The sequence below is a fragment of the Phycodurus eques genome, chromosome 6, assembly GCF_024500275.1.
Source record: "Phycodurus eques isolate BA_2022a chromosome 6, UOR_Pequ_1.1, whole genome shotgun sequence".
NCBI classification, from domain to species: domain Eukaryota; kingdom Metazoa; phylum Chordata; class Actinopteri; order Syngnathiformes; family Syngnathidae; genus Phycodurus; species Phycodurus eques.
In genome coordinates this window covers 20,179,685-20,193,991 of record NC_084530.1, presented here as the reverse complement: position 1 = coordinate 20,193,991, position 14,307 = coordinate 20,179,685, and positions in this window count along the sequence as shown.

The window sequence follows — 14,307 nt, the reverse complement described above, 5'->3', positions numbered from 1 at the left end:
TAAAAGTACTCCAATATTGACCCTGACGTTGACTCGTGGGTGTTTGGCAATTATTTGGACCGGAACATTGGAAAGCGCCGTGTGCCAGCGTACTTTACAGGGTTTCCACGCGTACATTTGAACGCGGCATCATAACGAATTCCCCAGATGGCTTTGAAGTAAGTTCCGACAAATATTACAATGCAACATGTTTTTGTGTTGTCATTGACTGTACCATGACCAGACTTGTATAATTATGGGAGACAACCGCTGACAAACCTCCCAAGCGTGTTCAAGGAGATGGTGTGCATTCAAAGCTGCAGGAAAGCCACAAGTTTTGAACTCCTAATTAGCGTTAGGCCAGTGATACTCAAAAATGTGGTGAAAGAATCGCTGAATTGAATATAAATGAAGATTACAGCATTTTAAGCATGCAATACAATCAAACATACAGTGAATATTCTCTTTTATGCAGGTCATTTCATTCTCAGGACATTGAATCAATTGTAACTGGACTGTTCTAGTTGTCTGCCGACTACGTTACTTTATTTTAATGTTGGTCATTACGGTGGTATTTGGAGACCCAAGTATTTTTTCAGGTGGTATTTGGTGTCACAACCTTGAGAAACAATGCTTTTGACAAAAAAAAAAAAAAAAAAAGAGGAACTGGTGTCTAAACAAGTATTCAAACAGCTATTAACGTTTACTCACAGATGTTTGGCAATAATTTTGACCGGAATGCTGGAACACTACGGTTTACGGTGTAGTTTACAGGGTTTCCACATGCACACTTTACGTTCCATCATAACAAATTCCCCAGGCTTTGTTCCAACAAATGTACAATAAAACCTGCTTAATTGTGTTGTCATGGAATGCATCATGACCATATATGGGAGATAACAACGTCTCTATTAGGGAGCTGGTTTAGTGGGAAAGTGTTGGTGTGTTCAAGCGCTGTGGGAAAACCACATTAGTTTCCCATCTAAATTAGCGTTAGATCAACTCAAGTTGAGATAAAAACAGAGATGGCAAAAGTACTGGTACTCTGCACTTCAAAGTACTGATACTTGTGCAAAAAACAACTGGTTAAAAGTAAAAATACTGAGGCCACTCCTTTACTTAAGTACACACTTATAAATCGACTTTTTTCAACCTAATAATAAAATACATAAAGTGAGATATTTTTTTTAATTCTCCAGGGGCCTCATGTATTAAGACCTGCGTGGATTTCCGACTGAAACGTGGCATACGCTCAAATCCAGAAAACGTCGTACGCACAAAAATATGCAGATGTATGAATCTGTGTGTACGCATGAATCCAAGCACATTTCCTTCGTATATCCCAATCAACGTAAAATTGAGCGTACATGTTGGAGGAGCTGACCCCTCCCTGTCCATGCCAACATTTAAATATGCAAATAATCTTTAAATGAACCCTGCACCTGAGAACCGGTCTTCGCTAAAATATGGGAAAAGTGGATACAAAACTGACTCAAACAGAAGTGCATGTCAGAGGAGCCTTTTCTGGACACTTGTATGACAAAACCAAGTTTTTTTTATTATTATTTTTTAATTAAAATTAAATTGACACTTTTATACTCAGTCCATGTTAGAGAGTCACTCTATGGAGGTCTAAATAGCCAAAATACAGGACCTTTAATACACCATACGTTCTCATTTTGTATTTACCCTGAACAAAAATATAAACGCAACACTTTTGTTTTTGCTCCCATTTTTCGTGAGCTGACCTCCAAGATCTAAACTTTTTCTACATACACAAAAGGCCATTTCCCTCAAATACTATTCACAAATCTGTCTAAATCTGTGTTAGTGAGCATTTCTCCTTTGTCGAGAAAATCATCCCAGCTCACAGGTGTCGCATATCAAGATGCTGATGAGTCAGCATGATTATTGCACAGGTGTGCCATAGGCTGGCCACAATAAAAGACCACTCTCAAATATGCAGTTTTATCACACAGTACAATGCCACATATGTTGCAAATACTAAGGGAGCGTGTAATTGGCATGCTGACTGCAAGAATGTCCACCGGAGCTGTTGCCCGTAAATTTAATGTTAATTTCTCTACCATAAGCCGTCTCCAAAGGCATTTCAGACAATTTGGCAGTACATCCAACTGGCCTCACAACCGCAGACCACGTGTAACCACACCAGCCCAGGACCTCCACATCCAGCATGTTCACCTCCAAGATCATCTGAGACCAGCCACCCGGACAGCTCCGGTAACAATCAGTTTGCATAACCAAAGAATTTCTGCACATACTCTCAGAAACCGTCTCAGGGAAGTTCATCTGCACGTTCGTCGTCCTCATCGGGGTCTCGACCTGACTGCAGTTCGTCGTCGTAATCGACTTGAGTGGGCGAATGCTCACATTCGATGGCGTCTGGCACGTTGGAGAGTTGTTCTCTTCACGGATGAATCCCGGTTTTCCCTGTTCAGGGCAGATGGCAGACAGCGTGTTTGGCGTCGTGTGGGTCAGCGGTTTGCTGATGTCAACGTTGTGGATCGAGCGGCCCATGGTGGTGGTGGGGTCATGGTAGGGGCAGGCGGATGTTACGGGCAATGAACACAGGTGCATTTTATTGATGGCATTTTGAATACACAGAGATACCGTGACAAAATCCAGAGGCCCATTGTTGTGCCATTCATCCACAACCATCAGAGCATGACATCAGCATGACATGCAGCATGACATCATGCAACAGCTCTGGTGGACATTCCTGCAGTCAGCATGCCAATTGCACGCTCCCTTAGAACTTGCGACATCTGTGGCATTGTGCTGTGTGATAAAACTGCATATTTCAGAGTGGCCTTTTATTGTGGCCAGCCTAAGGCACACCTGTGCAATAATCATGCTGTCTCATCAACATCTTGATATGCCACACCTGTGAGGTGGGATGGATTATCTCGACAAAGGAGGAATGCTCACTAACACGGATTTAGACATTTGTGAACAATATTTGAGGGAAATGGCCTTTTGTGTACGTAGAAAAAGTTTTAGATCTTTGAGTCCAGCTCAGGAAAAATGGGATCAAAAACAAAAGTGTTGTTTATATTTTTGTTCAGTGTATAATTATTTCACAATTCATTCCATATTTGTATCATCGCAAATGAGTGTGCGGGTGTACCCAATGTTATGCCCAGTGTAGTTTACAGTGTATGTGGTCATGTTTGTGCAAAAAAAAATAACATTTTAAAAAAGGCACTTCCTGGAGTACTTGTTAACACAGTGGCCATTACGATTAAGTTAAAACGACTCTTGCATGAGCTTAGCATGTCACGCGTGTACATGCTGTCGGGCTGTAAGTTAAGGCGGCCATTAGTGTTTGGTGCATATTGTTTCACCTTAAAAAAACTTTCTCATTTTTCACATTATAGTGTCACCAAAAGGACGACTATAAGGATGCCATTCATTTAATGTTTGTGTATTAGTTTTAGAATGATAATTACTGTTTAATGAATGTATTTATTTTTCACTATTTTGTTTGGGGGGAAGGTGCGCATGCTTCATATTTTTGAAAATTGTTTCTTCAAGCTTTAACATTTTAAATATTATGAACATTTTGTAATATGGTGTATATATTTTTCAATATATATAGCTGGTTATGATTAATGTACTTATGTTTTACTTCATTTTGTAGAGTTGCTTAGAAAAACATTAATTAAAAAAATAGTAAATACACAAATTCATAAAACGGACTAAATAAAATAAGTAAATGTTCACTAAAGAGTTTTTAAAAATCAATTAAATAAATAACATCACAAAATCCAAATGAAATAATTATATGAAAGAAATAGATACTGTAAGAATAAACAATACTAAAACATTAAAAATACCCTATTCTGGGCTTGAAAAAAAAGAAAAATGCTTAAATTTTGTTCAAAAACATGAACAAACAAAATAGATTAAAAAAAAACTAAATAAATTGATTTTTTTAAAAGTAAACAAAGACCATATTCTGAGCTAATCAAATACATAAATTTCCACTAAAAACAGTAAAATGAAATAAAATGAACAATCAATAAATAAAAAATATAGACAATAAAAATAAACAATAAAAACTATTTCAAGTAAATAAAAAACACCCCATTCAGGGTCAGAAAAGAGAGGAAGATTTTTTGTTGAGGATAAGCGGTGTGGAAAATGGATGGATGGATTATTTGAAAAAGCAATTTGCGAAAATGTAATTTATATCCAGGGATTCATTTTTAAAGCAAAGTAAAGCAAAGTAAAACCAAAATAGTTAAGGCCACCCTGGGCAAAAAAACAAAAATAAATAAATGACACAAGCAAATCTAGCAAAAAGCTGAATTGTGTGTGTGAGGGCAGAACACCAAACTCCTTCGAGAAATACCCGTTTTTAAAAATAAAAGTAGTTTTTGCGGACATGTTCCACAAGTAAACGCGAAGATTTTTAAAGCTATATAATCCATCCCGTTATCTTGTTTGTTCGGTTATGTAAACCAGGATTGATTCCCCCAACATGCTTCATGCTTAACAGACGGCTGCCCTTCAAATTCTGTCAAATGGATGCAAAGTTGATTAGAGCGTCAGCCTCACAGTTCTGTGTGGAGTTTGTATGTTCTCCCCGTGCCTGCGTGGGTTTTCTCCGGGCACTCCGGTTTCCTCCCACATCCCAAAAACATGCATTAATTGGAGATTACCCATAGGTGTGACTTTGAGTACGAATGGTTGTTTGTTTGTATGTGCCCTGCGATTGGCTGGCAACCAGTTCAGGGTGTACCCCGCCTCCTGCCCGATGATAGCTGGGATAGGCTCCAGCACGCCCGCGACCCTAGTGAGGAGGAGAAGCGGCTCAGAAAATGGATGGATGCAAAGCTCTACCTCGTGTACATATTTGGTATTGTTACCGCCTCCAGCAGCTCATGACATACGTTTTTGATATATATATTCGTGTTTGTGACGCACATGCAGTACAAAACCAGAAAAAAATATATATATATAAATATCCCATTCTGAAACACATGTACTGCTAGTCTGAAAAGGAGTAGGAAGTTAAAGTTAAACTATATCAACTTACATGTATGATATATGAAAGGATAAATAGGGATTCCATCGAAATGTATTGGAAATAATTAAAATAAATATTGGAGCTGAACTGATGCTTGAAAAAAAAGATTTTTAAAATATTTAATGCAAATATATTGTACTTAAAAGCTAAATATAACTGAACTGTACTTAATAAAGGCACTGTATTGGATTAGACAAACGTTTAAAACACTGTAAACATCATGCACAGTTTGAACAGTTTATTTTTCTTTCAATTTTCTAATTTTTACATTTATTTGACATAGATATAGCGACATAGATACTGCACACATTCATTAATAAAATCTGTTTTTAAAATAATTTTATTACAGTGTTACTTCGTGCTGTATGTTGCTAATTACACATGGCGATGAGCCCTGTTATTTCAAAACAAATAATATGCATAAGAATGACCTTTACGCACATTATACATTTTAAAAGTTAAACTTGCGTACAAGCAAAAAGTACATCAACACATCAATTGTATTTGTATGTCTTGTGTTTGAAAATTCACATTGGAAAAGCCAAATCAGCAGTTTTGGTGGCAGACCGCTAACGCTGCACATCGATAAGCCGCATAGCCAATTAGCCTGAGCAGAGCAATTAGCACCTGCAATTAGCATATTGGCATCAATAGTGAATGGATCGGTCGGTTGTTATTAAAATAGAAAGTGATACAGTGGAACTGTGGCAGTGTTTTTCGTATGCTCTCCCTCGAGCGCTCATGAGCCAACTGTGGCTAACACACGCAAGCTGTCAATCAAACCTTTGGACGAATCAACACTTTTTTGGGGAGCATCGGCCAAGTTCCTGAGGAAGTTACTTTTCAGCCTCACACGATACACAGGAATACTTATTTATATTTGTAAGATATTGTTGTTTTTAATTATTATTATTATTATTTTTACAGTATAAATGCAAGTCCAAATTTAGATTTGCTGGCCTTCAGTGTAGTAACCATGTTGTGCCCCGACATGCTGGGCAGCGCTGAGCTCTATTGGAAGAAATGCAGCAAAATTAAAAGCATGAAGAAGAGTCAGAGAAGGTCCCCTACTAATCTGCAGAAATAGTCATTGTTCCAAAAGAGGAGAGAGAATATACAGTATGCCTGTGAAAATATGCTCTGTTGGTACAGTATGTGTTGCTGCTCCTCGTGTTTTGAAGCAGCAGTTGTTTGAAGGTTTATAATTACCGTAACATCGATGCTAATTTCTGTTAACCCGTCTACGACGCTTCGCATTATATGTTAGCATTAAGCTTGCGGACTTTCATGAGACAAAATGTATTTATTTTTATTTATTTACCAGTACTCTTTATTTATCTAGGTAAGGCAATTGAGAACAGATTCTCCTTTGCAATGCTGACCTGGCTGCAGACAGGTGACGTAAAACATATACGACATACTCTACAATGTGATATAGTTACATATTTACGTAATACATTTCATTACATTAGAGCACATGGCGAATAAAAGGTTTATCAGAGGGCTAAAAACAGGTACAAAGATTATGTAGATAATATCCCTCACTAACTTTTTAAATGACGATGGGATGAATGAGGTGAGTTTTATTATTTGTTGAAGTGTCTTGCAGTCATTTGGGGCAGGAAATCGAAAATCAGAATGGCCAAAAAGTAGGCGTGGAAGTAAGGAACGTATAAGTTGGTGAAACTGCTGGAACGGAGAGCGCGGGTGGTGGTATGCATGGTGAGCAGAGAGTAAAGATAGGGTCGGGTCAAAATTCTAAAATGATATGGTTTGGTTGAATATTTTGGTGTTTAAATATTTTCATTTTATTTCATTTGAGCAACTGTAAAACAGCACGCAGCAACTGACAAAGACAACGTATCCCCTTACCAATTAACGTAAGACTTTTTGATAGCAGCTGTGACGTCCAGCAAAAAGAAAAGTACAGCTGTAATGAAAATAAAAAGTTGATGTACCTCAAAGCTTCTCTAAATCTTCACATTTTCAAAAGTAACAGTCAACATCTCAGGGAAGAGACATATACAGAGGTGCCTTGGGATACGAGTGACTCGGCTTCGTCGTCGTCGTTTGGTCACTTTTTCGCTTTGACTTATGAGCAAAAACTGGAGATATGAATGCTGTATGGTGGGAGTGAACTCAACCGGAAAAAATGCTTTTGCAGTAGCTCAACATTCATTGCATATGACAATTTAGAAATTTTGATGCATATTTGAGCAAGAATCATGGAAAGTAACGCGTGATTTGCTTTGGTGGGCCACATAAAATGATGTGGCGGGCCGGATCTTACGCCCGGGCCTTGAGTTTGACACCTGTGCTATATATTGTGTGCCCCTCGCTCGGAGTAGCTTTATAACACGTCGCACAGAAAGTCTTTGCCGTGTCTGTTTGCTTGTCAAATAGGCAAAAGTACAGACGACAGTACTGAAAAGTACTGCGTGGGTCTTTTTTTTTTTTCCCCTACTGCCCAAGTGCATAATAACCAGAATAGAGTCGTAGGTATATACAAGGAAATCCTCACTTCTTGTCTGCGCCGCTTCGTCGCTGCAAGATTTAGTTCCCTTGCTGGCGGTGGAGGTCCCGATGGCCATAGGAAAAATAGTTGGCACCGCAGCTGGTTTTTCTCTGCCTAACTACACCTCTGTATCCGATGCTTTCTGCCAAGTCTTTCTCAAAACACGTCAGTTCGAAGCGATCGGCACAGAGTTTGGAATGCTTGCTCGGCACTCATAGCTGAGCACGTTTCTTCCCCGCCGGTCACGTATTCCTTTTTCACTTGGAAAGCCAGAAACTCTTGCCACTGCCTGAATCATTTGTACAACCAAATGCCACACAATAAACCATCGTGAAATCGCTAAACCATACGACAACAAATATACAAGGATGGGAACAACAGCATGGAACAAGAGGGCAGACAACGCCGAATGCACAGGCTGCTTGGCTCGTGTGACGTCACAGCGCCGGAAAGAGACGAAGACCGGAAGGCTCGTTCTGAATCATATGTATCGATTTAACTGTTGTATAGCTGCTATAAAATAACTTCGAAATGACAGATGTGGTTTATAAAGGGGTTCTACAGTTATAAAGAAAATGTGTAACATCTTTGACCTTTAACACATTTGGCTGTCCCCACGTGGCTGTTTGGCGTTATGCTTCAGCGACAATGAAGTTTCCTTTTCCTGCTCTTTGGGGATTATGAAGCATTATATGACCTGGACCCCAACCCCTTCCCAATCGTCGGAGACTCTTTATCTGGACTTGGAAGTTAATTGCATTGGTTCCCACCCGTTTGTTTCTGCGCTGGTCGCAGTTATTAAAAGTCAGTTCCAGCAACTGCTGTGGCCCGGTGTACTGCGGTTGGGTTCTACTTGTTTTCAGCCAATAGTTTTAGTTGTTTGACAGAACATTTCTCCAGTATGTGAGTTTGTGAATGGTGATTTTTGAATCGACAAAGGTTTACTGTACAATATAACTATCATTTTGCTGAATTTCTGTGTGAAAGAGGCCTTTTTATCTTGAGTTCATTTTAAAAGACCCCCCCCCATAAAAGCCCCTTTATGAGTTAGTTAGGGGGAAATTGATTTGCACTACAGTGGCGTACGTGCTGGAAAAATGTGTGTCATCACATTTTTTCCCCCTCCCACTTCCCGCATACTTTACCATACCCCCGTATGCACCTGCGCCACCTTGTCATTCCAGCACACATCCTTCATGCCTTCATTCCTCTTCTCCCCGACGAGGTCAAATTGTGAGGAAATAACGGAAATAAACGAGGGGAGAGAAAGAATGCGCAAGTTGTCATGTAAACGGAGGATTTCCTCTCAGGACCTTGTATTTCCTCCTCTTGTGAAAGTCTAATTTTAATAAGTCACAAAACGTCAGCATGCTTTATCACCAATTAGCCATCAGACAAAATCTCTTGGACAAGTTGGTCTATTTAGGACCCCTAGAAGTAGCAAAAATGACCCTAAAAACAAAACAAAATCGCAGACTTCTAGTGTCTTTTCAGGCATGTCTTCTTTAGTTTTTTGGGGGTCTACACATGATAGACATGTTTACCAAATTTTGTGTTGTCTTCGGGGACTGAATGCGCTATATGCGCAATGTCACGTGACCGAACCCGGAAAATGGGACACCTGACTTCCTGTGTCTGCTACGCTAACGAGCATGACTACTGTTTGATGACATGATTGTTTGAAGCCGAACTTGCAAAAAATGTTTTTTACTGAGTGGGCGCTGTCTTTGGACATCATTTATTTATACAAATAACATTGAATATTGTAATCTTTGGTGACATCTTGTGTGAAAAGAAGACATTGTAGGCGTTTAAAGTCCCTACAGCTGTTTTGTCACGGCCCCCATCGCCATTCACCCGAACTGGGAGGAAGTGCTTAGACCGGTTTTGCCGAATGCGGAAGTAGGTTGCGCATATACCGGATTCTTTTTAAAATTATGCAGTGTGCTACTGAGTCGAATTGGCCACTTTAAAACAAAATGACACACTTCTTGTGTATTATTGGGCGTGGCTTCTTGAGATACTTGTGTGGGTCCACTCATGATAGACATGCCTACCAAATTTCATGTTGCTAAGTGAAACTGGCTTCGGGGACTGAATTTTAAAAAACAATTCAGGGGGCGATACTTAGGGGGTTCCACCCATGATGTAAATTTTTAGCAGGATGCACACGCCTGTAGAATTTGGTGAGTTTTTCAGTATGGGGAAAGTCCTGAAAATGTCCATTTACTTGGTCTATGAAGCAATTTTAGAAGGGCCTTCGCACCCTTAATGAGAATGCTACACTACCTGCAAACCACAGCACTTATTCGCCACTCTGTGTGTGTGTGTGTGCGTGTGTGTGTGTGTGCGTGTGCGTGTGCGTGTGTGTGTGTGTGTGTGTGTGTGTGTGTGTGTGTGGGCTAAATGCTGGTGAGGTACTTTCACAGAGTTTCAGGGACGTGCGGATCGATGTGGGCTTTAAATAGGGACACAAATACCTGCAAAGAGCATTCATCTCGAAAGCTTGGATCCTGTCTAAAGCCTGGCCACCCCGCTCGATGCATTTGTACTGGACGATCGCGTAAAAATAAGACGTTCATTCGCACGTACCCAGGGAGGTACGTGCCTCTCGGAAACATTTTGGTCACAAACGCAGTTATTTGGCTTGGGGCGGCACGGTGCTTAAAAACCTCTCGCTTGCTTAAAAACCTGGAAATGTATTTTCAACGCGAGTGAAAGCTCGTGTGTATTTTTTGATTGGCTGTAAATTGCGACTTTACGACGGTGTGCGCCGGCTATTCAAATTTGGAATCGCGGGAAAAACAGTGGCCGACTAATCTCCCGCTCATGAAAACAGCTCGGTGTGCGGCAGCCGTAAGAAGAGGATATTTTGCTGATCTGGACGCATATACATTGTGGCTGTGTTTTTCATAAATGTAACTTCGGCCCGGTACACACACAAAGACAATCGGCCTGCTTTTTGCGCCGATTCTGCCCTTTCCCGACCAAGTACGTTAAACGTCAGACAATCTTACGTCTTATAAGATTGACACCGAGAATGGGAATGTGACACAGAATGTAGCCACTCAAGATGTACCCAAGATTGAGGAACACCGAAACGACCGTAAATAAAAACAAAAATGTCTTACACTACCCGATGTCGTTTTATGTATAAAAGTGGGTTTCCGAAAAGGCAAGAAGTATTTTCCAAAGCAAGTTTTTTTTTTTTTTTAAGAACATCGCCATTTTACAAGGTTCTCGGCTCTGGCAACCTTTGGGAACACTTGGGAAACATCGGCGTGTATCCGGAAGAGTTTCTTCTTTAGGTTTGTGTGATCACGTGACATTTTGAGATTGGCAGCGGAACAGAATCGTTGTGTGTGTGTGTGTGTGTGGGATTCTGTGTTGAGATTCTCGGAGCACACCACACACACAACGAACAAAACTATTGAATGACAGATTTATTTATTATTTTATTTAATCTATGTGTGGGGTCTGTAGCAGATAAAAAAAATCTTTTAAGAGTAGAAACAATTTTGTGTGTGTACCAGGCCTTACAGTAAAGGTTTTTCAAAACAAAAGTTTCCGTTTGTTTGGGCAAATGTATCAAGATTTTTGTTCACCAAAAGAACACAAAGCTTAAATATCAGGCAATTTTGACGTGTGTGGGACCGCACAAGGTGGCACATCTGGGGGTGTGGCGGCAGGCAACACCCCCCCCCCCCCCCCCCCCCCCCAATTACTGAGGGATTTACAATCTAATACTATGTAATTTAAATTTAGTGATGAAGTAGTATTTTGACCTGCTCTGAACTGTGAAACCCTCCAACCCCCACACCTCACCCTGGTGACGAGTGGATTTCCAATGTAGAGATCTCCCGCCTTTACTTTTGGACTGTTCTCGTTTCATCTTTAATCCAAAAGGCTCCTTTACTTCTTTTTACACTTGTAAAACAAATGATAACAGAACAAAGGGTTGTGTTTAACTATTTTTTACACTTTTTTTTAACAATTAATTAATTTAAATTGTGTTCATTAAACAAATTATTTAAAATACAATAAAATAATTTGTATACTTGTATGATGGCTGACACTTAATTGCGAAGCCATGAACTTCTTTTTTGCACATGTACATTACCTGCACAGTCAATATATATTTTTTTTTATGATGTCCTCAGTTTGATCCAGGAGCAGATGAAAAAATGGATTCCCATTATTTATCTAAAGGTATGGGAGGAATTACACCATTGCCCCGGAATGGGTTTTGTTGACCTTTCGAGGTTCCCCTGTATTTTGTGTGTGCGTGTGTGTGTGCGTGTGTGCGTGTGTGTGTGCGTGTGTGTGTGTGTGTGTGTGTGTGCGCGTGCGCGCGCGCACGCAGGGGATTTGCAGGGCGTCCATGTTTGTTGCTGGACAGCTTGTCTGTTGGATTGACGGCGTGACGTCAGCGTGGCGCTACCTGCAGACTACCTCCGCTGCAGGCCAGGATTATCAGTAAAGGGACAGCATTTGATAATCTCGTTTAGTCGTGGAGGTTGCGGAGATTGTGCTACTGGTGGGGGGTACCAGCAGAACCATACCACCCCCCCACCCCATTCCCATTCCCCCCTCCCCTTTACCCCTCACTCAGGGATTGAAGAATGACATGATGAGAGCATGCAGGTAAGCAGTGAGCGTGTGTGAGAGCGAGAGAGAAAGAGCATGTGGCCGGAGATTAGCAGCCCTGGTTGACAATGTTGCCACCGGTGCAAATAATGAAGCACATTGCCGCTTAAATTGTTTTCGTCGTGCTCTTATAAAGTAGGCCAGCGCGGCGCGGGAGTGGTTTGCATTTCTGCTTCACAGTTCTGAGCTTCGAGGTTCAAATCTTGGTGCGCATGTTCTCCCAGTGCTCGCCTGGGATTTCGCCAGGTACTTCAACTCCCTGTAAATGGTCCATAGGTGTGAATGAATGGGCAAATTCTGTCCCCCCCCCCCCCCCCCCCCCCCATTTATGTGAAGTGCAGAAATGATTAATAATGGCAAGGCATATCTTTCAGATGACTACTGGTCGAAATCAAGGTTTAATTCCAATTTTCACGCATGGTCGGCAGTCCATTTATTGCAAATGGCAGTTTTTTTAGCTTGGGTGCCAGTGCATCCGGATGTTAGTACAGTGATGCCTGCGTTACGAGTGACCCAAAGTTTTTCGAGATACGAGCCGTTGATCGGACGATTTGCGAGCGCAAACTTGAGATCCGAGCGCTGTGTGTTGACAGGCGACTCAACTTACTCCACAACAAGCGGCAGTTTGGCAGCTAGAATTACTGAATTAATAGTCTTCAAAAAGAGGCTTCAAGCTCTTTATTGTCACTCTCAGCTGAGGTTTACAGTAAAACTGAACATGAAACAAAGACAATTACACGTTGTATATTTAAAGCAACCGCATATAGCTGGGGTGTCAAACTAATTTTTCTCACGGGCCATATCGTAGTTATGATTTCTCTTGGAGGGCCGTTATGGCTGTGAACCAATATGAATGTATGATTGCCTCATATTATTATAAAATTCTTTTAAAAAGAGGATCGGTAACAAACAAAATGCTTGCAATATCTCAACAATTTTAAAGGTGAAGACAATCTGCAATTTTGGTATTTATGCAAGAAACATGAAGTGGATGCACATGATTTGGTTTCGCGGGCCACATAAATTGATGTGGCGGGCCGAATGTGCCCCCCCGGGCCACCAGTTTGACACCTGTTGCATATAGCCTCCGCCACCTGAATCCTAACATACAATGGGAAACTCCATAGGCACACAAGCTAACAATTAGCATCTATGTGGCGGTGTTGTTACCCTTTAAGTAATGGATATCTGAACACAAATTGTGCTGCAACACATGTAGACAGTCGATAGAACAATACTCACAGGAATATATTCATTATCCTCTGCAAAGAACAACTAATATTACTGCCATACTGAGAAGCTGAGCAAGACGCTGAGTCTCCTGTACAGTATATCTGTATGTCTGTGTTATACTGCCCCCAGGTGGCCAAGCTGCACACCAGAATGCGCAGCAAAATTGAGTAAAACTAGAGTTCTATATTTCTCTTTAAAGACACATTACATATACAGTATTTTTTTTTTTTTGGGGGGGGGGGGGGGGACTGAAATTGATTAATTGCATTATTTATTCATTGTAATGTGGAAAGATGATTTGAAATATGAGTGTTTTGAGTCACCCGCGTGTTCAAGAAACAAATTAAACTCTTACCTTAAGGCACCTCTGTATTTAAGCACTTTAGAAAACCTTACATAGCCTCAGACGAGTACTGTTGGGTGCAATCACGCTTTTTAAAACAACATTAAGTGCAGTCCTGTCTGTTTCCCCCAAGCCCAACATCTAACCACCGCTCTCACTCTCACAATTTCCTACACCCACGCACGCACACGCACACAGTTGCCTTCATGGACCACACTTATTTGGAAACCACAGAACTTGAACAATATGCAGGGTTGCAACAGTCTGTCTGTCTATCTGTCCATCTATCTATCTGTCAAGAGTCTTTAGAGAAGTGTGCTTGTTTACATGTTTATGTACTTACTGTATTTGGCATGTCAAGTCTGCACTAAGTAGCTCATTTCATGTGGCTTCAACCCCACTAATATTTCAGTTATTGGTTCATGTTGATGACTGATATTCTGTAACTCGTGAGGTACAGTATATTACCAAGTAATGGGTACGGTTAAACTAATTCTCTCTCTTTTTTTTTTTTTTTTTAACTTTGGACAAGTGATA